General features: G+C 50.0%; 1 pseudogene; it reads right to left on the bottom strand.

The window, feature by feature from the left end:
* Positions 1-4969: 4969 nt before the first annotated feature.
* Positions 4970-5765, bottom strand: LOC144246965 (uncharacterized; annotated as a pseudogene).
* Positions 5766-14029: the final 8264 nt, after the last annotated feature.

The following is a 14029-nucleotide window of genomic DNA, read 5'->3' as shown; positions in this document are numbered from 1 at the left end:
AGCTGTCCCCGGCATGTGTGCCCTGTGCCCGAGGTGCCCCACACAGTCCCCGTGGCCGTGGGCCAGAAGGCCTTGTCACCAAGGGACGGCCAAGGAGGCTGCAAAAGGCTGGGAGAGGAGCGTGCCCAAGAGCAGCAACCTCCCAGAGGGCTCAGCTGCCCCTTGCAGGGTGGTGGAGAAAGGCCAGACCTCTGTGAGGCAGTCCTGGGAGAGGTTTGCCCCTGCTGGCTCAGGGCTTTGACTAGTGTTTCCTCCTGTCAGAGAAATGCACCGCGCATCCGAAGCCGTGTGTTCCAGGATTGCATTCCACCTGCTCGGGCTGCTCAGCAAGGACACGCCGTGCCGGGATTTGGCCACCCTGGCGTTCCTTGTGGAGGTGAGCCTGAAGGCCGGCGCTGCCTCGCTGAGCTGCCTCCCGGCTCTCTGCCCTCTCTTGGCCGCAGTGCCTGGGACGGAGCCCGCGCCCTGTGCTGCTGCCTGGGCCCGGCCCTGGGTGGTTCTGGGCTCCCGCCGGCCGCTCCCCCGTCACCGGCCTGTGCCTTTCAGATCCTGGAGCACCTGAACTTGAGTGAGTGCCGGGACAGCGTCCTGCAGTTCCTGTCCAAGCACCTGCAGGGCGAGTGCAGGGGGAGGCGTCGCTTGGCACTCCGAGGCCTCGTGGCGCTCGGCACCACCAGTGTCTCGGTGAGAAGAGCGCAGGGGCTGAAGCCGTGCTGCCAGTGTGGGGCTGGGGAAGGCAGTCCCTGGGGCTTGGCTGGCCTTGGGGCACTGGGGCAGCTGCTGCCAGCTCTCCTGCCTCCTGCTGCAGCTGCCCCAGGGCTTTGGCACAGGCCTTGGGCCCCTGGGCCCTGTGGCAGCAGGATGGTGTTTCACACACTTGTGTTCCACAAGTAGATGGCCATAAGGATGTGGAGCCTGCATGAGAGGCTCGTGGAGCTCCTGCACGAAGATGACAGCACCATGCTCAGGATGACCACAGTTCTCCTCAGAGCGTTATTTTTCTGCAATGGTGCCCCAGTAACCAGCGCCCTCGCCCTGCAGCTGGCTGAGGCGCTCCTGCCACTTTTTGACAACGTAAGGCTCTGCGCCTCCAGCCACGGCCAGTGGGTGCTGCCCGCACACTTTGTGCCCTGTGCACTCACGGGCTGTGCCCAGGTGGGCCTGAAGCAGCTGACGCTGAGGTCTTTCTTCCTTCCTTTCATACAGGAGGACAGCGAGGTGCAGTTGTGCTCCCTGTTTATCTTCCGAGAGATGCTGGATTTTTTTCCGGAAGAGGAAAAAAAGGTCCTCAAGGCACATGTGCACCAGAGCCTGGTACCACTCTTCTTCCACTGCCACAATGAGAACCAGCGAGTGGCAGAGGTGAGGACTCGGCAGCTGCCGCTGGCCCCTGGCAGGGGCTGGGCTGGCACTGCCCTGGCGCCTCGCAGGCTGCAGCTCCTGCTGGCCTTGGCACAGGGACGGGGTCCTGCGCCCTGGGCTGTGGGGCCATCTCCGCGTCTCTGCTGCTCTCCAGGCTTCTCAGGAAACACTGCTTTGTGCGACCGAGTTCCTCAAGAGGAGGGATCTTGTACAGATGGTGCAGAACCAGAAGCTGTGCCAGTTCACCGAGTGCCTGGTAAGGAGGGCCGGGAAGCCGCAGCCCCAGCCTGGAGCAGCCCCTGAGCGCGGTGCTCGGTGTGCGGGCTGGCAGCTGTGCCCCTGCCCGCTGCTGCAGCCCAAGGCCGCGTGGGCTCTGCTCCAGGCTCCTGCGGCCCCAGCCGGGTGCCCATGGAGCCCCGGCCCGGGGGGCTGCGGGGCCAACCCTTCCCTCCTGCCGCTCTCTCCAGCTGGCAGAGGACAGCAGCAGCGTGGCCGAGCACCTGCGCCGGGCCCTGCCCTACCTGCAGAGCCCACAGGAGCCCCTGCGAGAGGCGGCCGTCAGGTTCATGGGTGAGCCACGAGCCGGGCCAGGAGGGCGTGTGGGCACAGGGCTGGCGGCGCCGCTGGCAGGGAGCTGTGCCCTGGGCCTGACAGGCTCTGTGTTCCCAGGGACGGCCGGGCGGCACCTGAGGGGGAGGAAGGAAGAGCTCCAGCTCCTCTCTGAGGGTGAGTGAGGGCAGCGGGCTGCCAGCGGGGGCTGCCGGGGGAGCTGCGAGCCCTGCCCCGGCTGCGGAGGGCTCTGCTCCCTGTGCGGACCAGGGCCGGCGTGGGCAGAGCACACAGAGCTTTCAGGGCACCTGGGGGATTCGTGGCCAGCAGCTTCGGGCTGATCCGGCTGGTCCCTGCTCCCTGCTGGCCATGGCCAGAGCCAGCTGGGATGGCCTTGGCACAGAGTCCCCTCGGGTCCCCTCAGATGTGGGAACTGACCATGGCTCCGTTCCTCTCTCTTTCAGCCCTTGAAGGCTTGGAAAATGACAACAGTGACGCCGTTGCAAGCCTGGCAGTTCAAACATCGTACATTCTCCAGGAAGCAGAGAGAGCTCCATATTCCACCTTTGACAACCTGCGTGATCGGCTCTGCAGGGCATGGAGGAGACGGCCTCGTCTGTCGAGGCTCGGCTGGCTGCGCTGCTGGAGCTCTGCAGAGAGCTGATTCCAGAGGCTCTGTCTGCTGGGGCCACCTGAGCCAGCAGGAATGTTTTGTTTCTTTAAGATTGTTCTTTTCTTTCTTTTTTTTTCTTTAGTGTAGAAATATAGGATGTGTTGCTATAGACAGTCTCGCAGGATCTTTCTTTGGCTGCCCAGGCTCTGCAGGGCTGAGGGGAAGAGGGAGAAAAGGGTTCCTGGGCTCAGCAAGCTGCTCAGGCTTGCAGGGTTGCAGGGAAAATGGCCAGAAGCCCCTTGGCCTTTGGTGGTTCTGCTGAAGCCTCTGTGCTGCCCACAGAGCAGATGGGCAGGGGCTGGAGCTGTGGGGATCTCTGTGAGAGCGGTGCCTGGAGATGGCCACAAGCCCTGTCCCAGGCAGGAAGCACCATCCGTGTCCTGCCCGTGTGTTGCTGGCTGGATTGCTGAGGGCTCCCAGGTGCCTCTTGGTGGGGCTCCTCTGGAGCTCCTGTGGGGCTGCGGCGCTGCTGCCAGGCAGGTTGGCCGGGCTGGGGAGACCCTGAGGGGACGGGGCCACAAAGGGATGAGGGGCTGCAGAAGCCGTGACAGGACGAGGCAGTGGGAAGGCACAGGGGGGACGTGTGAGGGAGTGGGTAACGTTGGCTCGGGGAGGAAAGTGGGTTGGAGCCAAAGAGACCACTCACCCTGATGTTTGTGTGGCAAAAAGAACATTTTTATTCTCAAGACTTTCTTTCTGAAGGGCATTTGAAAACCCAGTCTGGATGATTTCACTGCTCTGATCTCTGTGCCCCTTCAGATTCTGGCCTGGGCAATGCCTGCAGCCTTGGGAGAGATGTGATGGGCCCGGCCCCTGTCAGTCAAACCAGGGCTGGTTCATTCACCCCGTACAAGCCAGCCTGCACGGTGACATGGCAACAGAGTGCGAGGCACAGCTCCGGGAGCTCCCCATGAACCTCAGCTCTGGGACCACTGTCTGCCCCAAGCTTCAGGGGCTGCAGTGGGAGCCCGGCTGGGCTCTGCCCTGGGGCCATCCTGCAGGGACAGCTGCAAACAGGGAGCATTCCCTGCCACAAAGAGCCAAGGGATGGGAATGGCTTTGGTGGGTCCTGGAAAGGCCGGGAAGGGATTGGGGAAAGGTTTCAGTGGGTCCTGGCTGGGTGGGAGCGATCGGGAAGGTGCTTGGAGGGGCTTGGGGTGTTTGTGAGAGCTTTGAGGGGATCTGATCCCTGCGGAACCCCCCAGACATGCTGCATACAGCAAGATGCTGTCAGACACTGAGGGTTTAGTGTTGGGCTTCGTCTTCCTGGCGCTTGGGCATGGCTTCTACCTGTGCAAGGTCAGGGGGATCCCAGGAGTCGTGTCCCCCCTTCCCCCAGGGTGTGTGCTGCCCACGGGCCCCTCCCGCCCGGTGTCACCCCCTTTTCTCTGCCCACAGAGCTCCTGAGCCGCCGGCGGCCGCAGCCGCTCCCCGTGGCCTTGAGCTTGGCCGGGACCCCCACTCCAACTCCACGGTGATTTTGGGGGGATTGAGTGTCCCCCAGCCCTGCTGTCACTCTGCCCCTGCCCCCTGCTCCCAGTGTTCCCAGTAAAGCTTCCCAGTTAAACCCAGCCCAGTTCCTGGGGGCACTGGGGAGGGACTTGGGGGGACCCCACGGCGGGGCCGGCCCTGGGCAGGGAGGGCGGGTCCAGGTGGGGAACACTGCCTGCTGCGGGTCTGCCCGGCAACTGGTGAGTCATCAGCCCCGCTCGCTCTCATTGGCTGACTCTTCTCCACCGCGTTCTCTCATTGGCTGAGGAGAGGCCCGGCAGTGCAGAGAAGGAACGGGAGAGATCCCGCCCCGAGCACCGGCACGGGGACAACAGACCCGGCCTGGGCACAGGGAGGGAATTTATTACCAACCAAACCACGGCAGCACCGGGAGAAGGGAAAGAAATCCCTCCAGCACCTTCCCCCACCCAACGGGGATCACCCACAACAGAGTTATCCACCATGGAGAGACGGGGACATCCGAGTTTAGACCAAAGCCAATTTTATTGAGTGTACCAGGTGTTTATACAGGGATTTACTTGTATGGGGCTTATAGAGGGCTCTGTTTTTGGTAACAATTTCCCATTGGTTACACATTCTTCAAGACATCCAGTAACCTGGTAACATTTATCTTATCACAAAGTCTCACACCATATTGCCTGGTCAGTCTTCTTGCCAAGGGAGACTTAAAACTGTGTCTCTGTCTCCCACAGTTTCTGCTCAGTCAGGCCTCAGATATCGGGCCTCTTTATCAGCTCCATTGCTTTACTCTCTGTTTTATTCCCCATACGGGGGCACCAGGGCTCTGCCCAACGGGGGTCACTGGGGATCATCCAGCCCGGATCCTCCCATGGGGGATGGAGCTACAGCAGCACACCAAACCCTTCCCTCACTCTCTTCCCTCACTCCAAGCTCTTCCCTCACTCTCTTCCCTCACTCCAAGCTCTTCCCTCACTCGGGGCACTCACAGGGCTTCCCCTCAGTGGTGCCTCCGTTGGTGCTGGGTCAAGTCTGAGCTCCTGGAGAAGCTCTTCCTACACTTCCCACATTCGTAGGGCCTCTCCCCGGTGTGGATGCGCCGGTGCACAGTGAGGCTGGAGTTGTGCTTGAAGCCCTTCCCGCAGTCGGGGCAGCGGAAGGGCCTCTCCTCTGTGTGAATCCGCTCATGTAGGAGGAGATTGGAGCTGGTTCGAAACCTCTTCCCACACTGGGGACACTCGTAGGGCCTCTCCCCAGTGTGGATGCGCTGGTGTGCTTTCAGTTGGGATCTCCACCCAAAGCTCTTCCCACATTCCAAGCACTCATAGGGCCGTTCCCCAGTGTGGATCACCTGGTGTTCAAACAGGCTAGACCTCTGTATGAAGCTCTTCCCACACTTCCCACACTCGTAGGGCCTCTCCCCAGTGTGGATGCGCCGGTGCACCGTGAGGCTGGAGTTGTGCTTGAAGCCCTTCCCGCAGTCGGGGCAGCGGAAGGGCCTCTCCCCTGTGTGACTCTGCTCGTGTCTGAGGAGATTGGAGCTGGTATGAAACCTCTTCCCACACTCCCCACACTTGTAGGGCCGTTCCCCAGTGTGGATCCTCTGGTGCCGGATGAGGCTGGAGCTCCAGCTGAAACCCTTCCCACATTCCAAGCACTTGTGGGGCTTCTCCCTGCCATGAGGCTTCTGCACCAGCTCCGAGCTCCGCCTGGATCTCCGCCCGCCTTCCTGGCTCAGGGGGGCTCTTTCCTCCCCGCAGCTCCCTGGGCTGGGTTTGCAGCTCCTCCTCCTGCAGCATCTCCGGGGCTTTTCCTCCTCCTCCATTCAGCCACACCCTGGAAATGATAAATCCTGGTTAGAGGGAAAAACAAGAGAAGAGCTGCTTGGACTGGAGGTTCCACCTTGCCCAAGTTCATCCCTGGAAGTCATTGGGAATCTTGTATCTGTAAGAACCTCCAAAACACCAAGATTCAGCCCAAAAGTCCCACAAACTTCAAGACACAAATCAAAAACTCCCTGAACATCACAAGTCAGCAAAAACCTCCTCTACAAGATAAAGATTCAGTTCCCACATAAAACCAAAGCACCAACATTTAGCCCAAGGAAGCTCAGAAACACCAAGATTCACCCCGTGAAAATTGTGGATCCCCCTCCACAGTCACCTGCTGCATGTGGGGGGAGCAGCGCTCCTGGGGCTGGGGGGAGGCTGCAGACACAGGGAGGGGTGGAACCTTCTGCTGCTTCCTCTTTCTGCTCCTCCTCCTCCTCCTGTGTCTCTACTCTTCCTCACACTCCTCTTCCTCCTGCTATTCCTCCTTCTCCTGCACAATCCCACCCTCTCCTGCCACCTGCATCGTTTGACCATTCTGTTCCTCAAGCCTCCTTCTCCTTCCCTTCTCCTCCTGCCCCCAGGCCCAGCACCCACTGCCGGCTCCCTCTTCCCCCCAGACCCACAGCATCCCAGCGCAGGGGCAGGGATGGAGCTGGGGCAGGTCGGGCTGGGGCAGCGCTGGGCTCTCGGCCGCTCCCGCCCGCACTCGGTCCCCACTGCAGCCGCTCCCGCCAGGACAGCGCGGGGGGGCCCGGCCTTGGCGCTGCCCCACTCCCACCTCCCCAAATTCCCCTCGCGGGGCCATGGGGCCGAGGGGGGGGCGCAGGTGGCGTCCAGGTGGGGAATGCTGAGATAACTTTAAGAGTGGGTCCCCAAGAAGAAGAATTGGAATTTGTGGTAGACACAGGGGCAAAAAGAACCTTTATGTTAAATATTCCAAAAGGTTATAGTGTAAGCAAAGATACTGTAAAAGTAACAGGACCAAAAGGAGAGAGTTTCACAGTACCCATTATTAAAAATGTGGCAATAGAGGGAGAAACTAGATTTTGGATGAGGGATGTTTTCTTGGTCCCAGGGGCAGGTAGCAATTTATTGGGAAGAGATTTACAAGTGAAATTAGGAATAGGGGTTGATCCAAAAGATGGGAAGATGACAGCTAGACTTTTAAAACTAGGCCAGGAGGATGGAAGAAGAATTAACAAGGAAGTTTGGGCTGGGGAGGGAAATAGGGGAAGATTAAATATTGACCCCATAAAGATTACAATTGAGGAAAAAAAAATTGTCCCATACGTGTACGGCAGTATCCTGTATCTTTAGAAGGACGGGAATGTTTAAAGCCGGTAATAGAAGGACTAACAAAGGATGGGACATTAGAACCTTGTATGTCTCCCCATAATACCCCAATACTCCCAGTAAAGAAGCCTGATGGGAGCTATAGACTGGTACAAGCCTTAAGGGAGGTTAACAAAAGAACTCAGACCCGCTATCCAGTGGTACCAAATCCTTACACTCTTTTCAGTAAAAGTTCCTCCCCAGCATCAGTGGTTTAGTGTAGTGGACCTTAAAGATGCCTTTTGGGTTTGCCCATTAGCCAAGGAGAGCAAGGTATCTTTGATTTTGAATGGAAGGACCCACTAACTGGGAGAAAACAGAAATTAAGATGGACAAAACTACCACAGGGGTTTACAGAATCCCCAAACTTATTTGGACAAGCTTTAGAAACAATACTACAAACTTTCCCCACTCCCCCTGGAATACAAGTTATCTAATGCATTGATGATCTTTTACTTTCTGGGAAAGCTGAAGCTGAAGTTAGAGAGGCTACTATAAAGCTTTTGAATTTTCTTGGGGAAAAAGGATTAAAGGTATCAAAAGGGAAGCTGCAATTTGTAGAATCAGAGGTAAAATATCTTGGACACTTGATTAGGAAGGGTAGTTGAAAGCTCAACCCAGAATGAAACACAGGGATTCTATCCCTTCCCCCTCCCTCTTCAAAGGGGGAAATCAGAAAGATACTCAGATTATTGGGATATTATAAATTGTGGATTGAAGGATATACACAGGCAGTAAAATTTTTGAATAAAAAAACTGACAGAGGGAGATGATATAAAATGGACCAAAAAGGATAATGAAAAACTAAGAAAAATGAAGTTAAAACTAGCCCCAATATCAACTTTAAGCTTACCTGCACTAGCAAAACCCTTTCATCTGTATGTAAATGAAGAAAAGGGGGTAGCTCATAGGGTTTTGTTTCCAGAGTGGGGAGGAGTAAAGAGACCCGTGGCTTATTTATCAAAGATGTGGGATCCAGTAAATCAAGGCTGGCCAGTGTGTATTCAAGCTATAGCAGCTACTGCAATCCTGGTAGAGGAAAGTCGTAAACTGACTTTTGGAGGTAAATTAATTGTGTACTAAATTTCTTCCAATTTGCATTGTGATTTTTATCTTGAAAGACATAACTTACTGTACCCTAGGATTGAAAAACTAGTTTACAGCTGTGACATGGCAAAACCTGCTATTAATTTGAGTCAGTGCAGGCTGTTCAATCACGTGTTCTCAGTGTGTAAAGTTAAACTAAAGGTAACACCAGCTGCTTGGTAGGTCAATGAGAAACATTTTTCCTTCCAACCAGTCCTTTTTCAAGTACCCAAATGTATTTTGCTTTCTTACTTTTTTTGTTTTGTTTGTTTATTAGTTTTTCTGGAAGTGCTAACTACTTGCAGTGCATCTAGAACAGCAATTCAAGTTGTGCATACAAAACACTTGTAAAAAAATAGGGCTCATTTTTTCCCACAATGGGAGGTGGCTACATATAGAAAAGGGAACCTACAAAGCTAGATGAAGAAAAATTTCAGTATCTTCTACTGTAAACTGTTAATTTGTTACTTTCAGAATCACAGTGGGTGTGTGACACACACATATGAAAAAGATGGTGAGGGAGATCTCTGTTTACTACAGTTTCCTATTTCTTGAATGAGTTAGAGAGCTATGAAGCAATTGTGATTCCTTGTGTGGATTACCCAGGCCTGCAGGGAGGGCTGGGCCATGGTTCCCTCTGTGCTGCAGGCAGCCCTGCAGCGTGGCAGCAGTGGCTTGCCTCTGGTGAGTTTGCAGGCAGGGTGCTCCAGCACTGCAGTGCTCAGGGGCAGTTTCCTACTTTGACATCAAAGCTTAAATTCAAGAGTGCCTCTTCCCATCCAGTTATTGTTTGTACCGTAGAAACCTCTTTAGACAGTGTTTCCTGGCAGTCAAAAAGAGAGTATGGCAGAGATAAATTCCTTACTTGCCGTCTCCCCCACTGTATCCACATTTTGTCTATTCCCTCTTCAAATTATAGATTGGTAAAACTCATGCTCTGTGTCCTCAGATGCCCTTCCCAAATCAAACCTTGGCTTCTTTGCAAATCATATTGCATGAACAAGGATTGCCTTAAATTTTTTAGTGCAGGCAAGGTCACTTTGGAAGTAAGTTGTGGTTTACCTTGTTCCTACAACCCTTCCAAGCTTGTGAATGGAAAATTGTGACAGCAAAATAAGTCTTTAGTTTTAGCACTGTCAGCTGTGGGTAGCTGGTAGCCCTTGCTGGAGGGTGCCGTGAATTACAGGCCTGCAGAATACATTAAACAAAAGTAATTAAATTTGTAAGGAAGTTGAAAAAGGAGGGAGAGGTGATTGGCAGACTCACCTCTCCAGGATGTAGGACTAATGTTAGAAAGTGGACTGATATTGGAATGTGGATGTTGAAATGTGAAGAGAGAAAAAGAGAGAGAAAGAAAGGGAGAAGAGAGAAGAAGAGAGAAAAAGAGAAAGAGAGAGAAAGGGAAAGAGACAGAGAGAGAGAGAGCGAAATACACCCCAAAGTCCCCATACCATCGATATTTGTAAGTTCTCCCCCATTCCTGCTAGACAGAGTGACAACAAGGGGAGGGGAGTGACAAGGACAGAGGCAAAACCAAAGCTGTGAAAAACAGGGAGAGCTGGACCACCAATAGAGATAAGATCAAAGCAGAGTAGCTCACTCTCACAATATGGTTTATTTTTTTAAACAAGACTTCTTTTTTTTCCTTCTGATTTTTGTTGTTAAGGAAAGGAGGTTTTTGTTCTGAAGAATGGGTCTGTAAGACTAAAACAGTTAGATGTTGCCTAAAAAGCAAAAAACCAAGAGATGTGATACATCTTGTGTTAAATTTGGGCTAGTCTTTTTTTATTTAACTAATTATAGCTCACAGGAAGAAGAATTGGCCTCTGCAGCAATTAGCACAGCTGGATACAAGAAGAAGAAGCAGCTATAGAAAAAGTTTTTAGTTAAACACAGAAAGTTTTGAAGAAAACTAATGGTAAAAGTTAATGCAGTATTGTTTTTCTTTTAACACTATGCGATTGAGAAGTCCTTTCCAGGTACTACTAAAGCAGCAATCCCAACCATGGAAAGAGGGTGAATTCATGACAGCAAAATAAAAGATTTTGTGAAGAAACGTGAGGAATGGACTATCACATCCAAACTGGGTGACACCAAACTGACTTTCAACCAGGACTGGGTGGTAATGGTTTGGGAAGACCCAAATGATCCAAGGCAGGTACAAAGAATAACACCTAACTGAGAAATAAGGCAAAGCTTGCATCACTGGTTCTAAGCTCTGCCTGAATAAGCCCTGAGACGCCTCCGACACCTCCTTGGCAGAGGAACACTGCCACTTCAAACAGGAGGATCAGGAGTGTTTGAGTCAAAGAGTTCTTATAGTCTGGCCTTAGCCTGTGACTTGTACAGGCAAGAAGGGAAATTACCATTAATACTATGCTGTATACTTTATTTGATTCATCCCCACATTGGGCATGGCAGCTGGGTTATAAGTGAATGTTTAAATTATGAGAATAATTGGCATTGTAGTTCACAAAATCTATGTTCTCGTTGCAAGAAGTATTGAGTACTGAATCAATCCCCTATACAGAAAGACCTCAAAAATTGAAATAATAAATTGCTTTTGTAGATGGGAATAATCAGTGCCTGTGGACTGAGAGATACCTGAGGAATGATGGAAAACCACAGTTAAAAGGTGTCAAAAACAATTTGCCTGGAAATGAGTAAAAAAGGAGTGACAAGGGAAACAGAGGGCAAGCCTGGATTGAGCACTGTACTCACCAGCGAGAAGATCACACGTACCTGCTGTGGGCAGCAGCCCCACAGGCAGGGGAGGTGGGGCTATAAGCCATGCCAGACCTCTGTCACTCCTGTTTCTGTCTCTCATTTGTTGTCTTTTCCCTTCTGAGATAGCAGCAAGATCGTGTCACAAATGCTACAGAAAGTGTTACATGGAAAGAAACCAAAGTTCCTTTTTGTTACACACCCCCATGTCAACAGCCACTGTTATAACCCATCCAAATTAAGTACCTGCAGGAAAAAGGGGGAAAATTATCACATTACAAAGAACTTAGGGAAAAGTAGTAATACCTGGGGCATGGAATGTCCAAAAGGAGAGAGATTCATTTGTTTTACATTTGATCTTAGAAATATAGTCCAAGATTCGGTAAAGAGACAATTAGTAAAAAAAAAGTAAAACAAGCACCGCAGTCTAGCTCTGTATTAACACCAAATTATATCCTGAATCATATTAAATGACTCCAAGCACTTATAGAGAAGATAACAAACAAAGCTGCTCAGGCATTGGAGTAAATATTGAGTCTGCAAAGCCAAACATCACCTGCAGTGTATTAAAATAGGTTGGCTTTACGCTATTTATTGGCTAAAGAATGGGGTGTACAGATTGTTGAAAACAGATGGCAATGAGGATGTCATCCTGGAAAAAACAAAGGATATCAGAAAAAAATTATGACCCAGGTATTGACCTAGTCCAAAAATGGGAAAATAATGTTAAAAACTAGCAGGTGGGGTAATGTATTGAGAATGGGATGCTGGAAGAAATTAGGATTCTTCCTTTTATGTGTTACAAGTGTTTTGATATTTCTTCTTTGTTTAATCCCATGTTTTATTTGATTACCAACAAAGTCCAAAGAATGGAGGAGGATAAGAAATATTGCTCAAGCCAAATGATTTATAATTAATAAGAGGCGGGATTGTGAAAAATGCATATTTAAGATTGGCTTTTCGCAAATGTTACAATGAATAATATATATGTAATGTTAAAAAGTTATGCTGTATTAATTCCCTTACATATTGTGTTAAGTGTAGTTTTAGGTTACAACATAATGTTAAAATAGAGATTATGTATGTGGGGGGAGTTTTCTTTTTAGGAATGAGATGCTCCCTTCGAAGAACACCTAAATCTTCCAAAGGAGAGGAATTTATGGCTTCTTATCAGAAGAAGATAATTTCTTCAGGCCCTGCTCAGACTTGAAGACACCAGGGGATTAAAGGAAACAGTTGACATACAACAGAGTTTCTTGTTTAGAATAGAATGTGTGCATAACCATGAAGGATGTATGAATATGCAACAAGTGTATTGGTTTAAGGGTGATTCCTTTGTTCACAAGTCATGCTTTTCTTAGGACGTCCGTAATTATTTGCTTTTTATTGTCTTGTAATTGTCCTAACTCTAAACCGTATTACTCTAATTGTATTATTATTTTTATAACTATATTATTATTATGATACTTATAAAATTTTAAAAACAAAATGATTAGATTTTTTCAAAATTTACAAAACTAGATGAGATTTAAAAGTGACCCTTTAACTCATAAACAATAAATAGATGATTTGAAGGGGGAAAAAAAAGCAGCAGGTTGTGGGGGGGACACAACTGAGGCTGCTGAAGGCTGCTGTGGAAGAGAAGCTGCATTCCAGGCACCCAGGAGGAGCTTCAGAAATGCAAATTAACACTGCTGGGGCAAAGTGGGGACAATGTACCTGGCTCTTCTTGCCTGGGGCAGGAATTGGCTGATCCCCTCTGCCCCTCACCCCAAGCTCTGCCTGCTTGCACAGATGGAATCTGCACAGCTGAAGGCAGAGCCCATGCTGAGGATCTCTGACTCTGAAACAGAAATGGCTGAAGCTGCAAAGGGAAACAGCAAATGGAGAATGTCGGGAAAACTGCACTAAAATAAGGGGGGGAACATCCCTCTGCCCACCCCAACATCTGCTGCCTCTGTCTGTGCTGTACAGGGTGTATCAGAGCAGTGGGGTTTTGCTATAACAAGTTCAGGGAAATCAGTTGGAATTCAAGTATATGATGAAGGAGTAAGAAAAAAAATGGTCAATTGATGCAGCCCCAGTTTGAGGGAGCGCCCAAACATGGGGAAAAGATGAACGGCCACCAGAACAAATCCTACAACACCATGGACCAGCCCCTGAGAACCAAAATGATTTTGTGAAAAATACATGTTATATGGCTCTGTGCAGATAGTTACTATATGTATTATGTTATATTGATTAGTTGTGCTGTATTAACATTTTAACAGTATGGTAAATGTAGCTTTGTAGATAAAATGAAGCTTTAGTAGTTAAAAGAGAAAATATGCATGCGGGGGTTTACGAAATGAGAACACCTAAATTCGCTCTAGGAACACTTAAATTCTCCAGACAAGAGGAATTTATGGTCTTCTTACTAGAAGAATCTAATTTCTTCAGGCCATGCTCAGACTGGAGGATGCCGTGGGGATTAAAAAAAACATACAACAGACATACAACAGACAGAGTTGACATACAACAGACAGAGTTTCTTGTTTGAAATAGAATGTATACATAATCATGAAGGATATATGAATATGCAACAGTGTATTTTTTTAGGGGTGATTACTTTATTCACAAGATATGCTTGTTGTGGCTTAAGTGCCCAAGAGACCATCCAGACATATGTAAGTCTTTGTTTTTATTGTCTTGCAATTGTCCTAACTCTAAATTTTTATTGGTCTAATTGTATTCCTACTTTTATAACCATTTTACTAGTATTAAACTTCTAACATTTTAAAAACCAAGTGATTGGCGTTTCTCACAAATTCATATCAGGAGACAGAGAACCCATTTAGCATTTCAATGCCATAATTAGCTTACAAGCTGTCCTCGGAATAAGAACCAACCAGACACCTCCAGCTCCTGACCTTCCTGCCGACCAAGCCACTAAAATGAGGAACACAACATTTCACCAGGGGATGGGATCAGATTATCTGTTGGCAGTAAAAACAGAAGTTTG

The sequence above is a fragment of the Lonchura striata genome, chromosome 11, assembly GCF_046129695.1.
Source record: "Lonchura striata isolate bLonStr1 chromosome 11, bLonStr1.mat, whole genome shotgun sequence".
In the NCBI taxonomy this organism is placed as follows: domain Eukaryota; kingdom Metazoa; phylum Chordata; class Aves; order Passeriformes; family Estrildidae; genus Lonchura; species Lonchura striata.
Note: the sequence above shows the minus strand (reverse complement) of the source record. Positions and strands in the feature narration are given on the sequence as shown.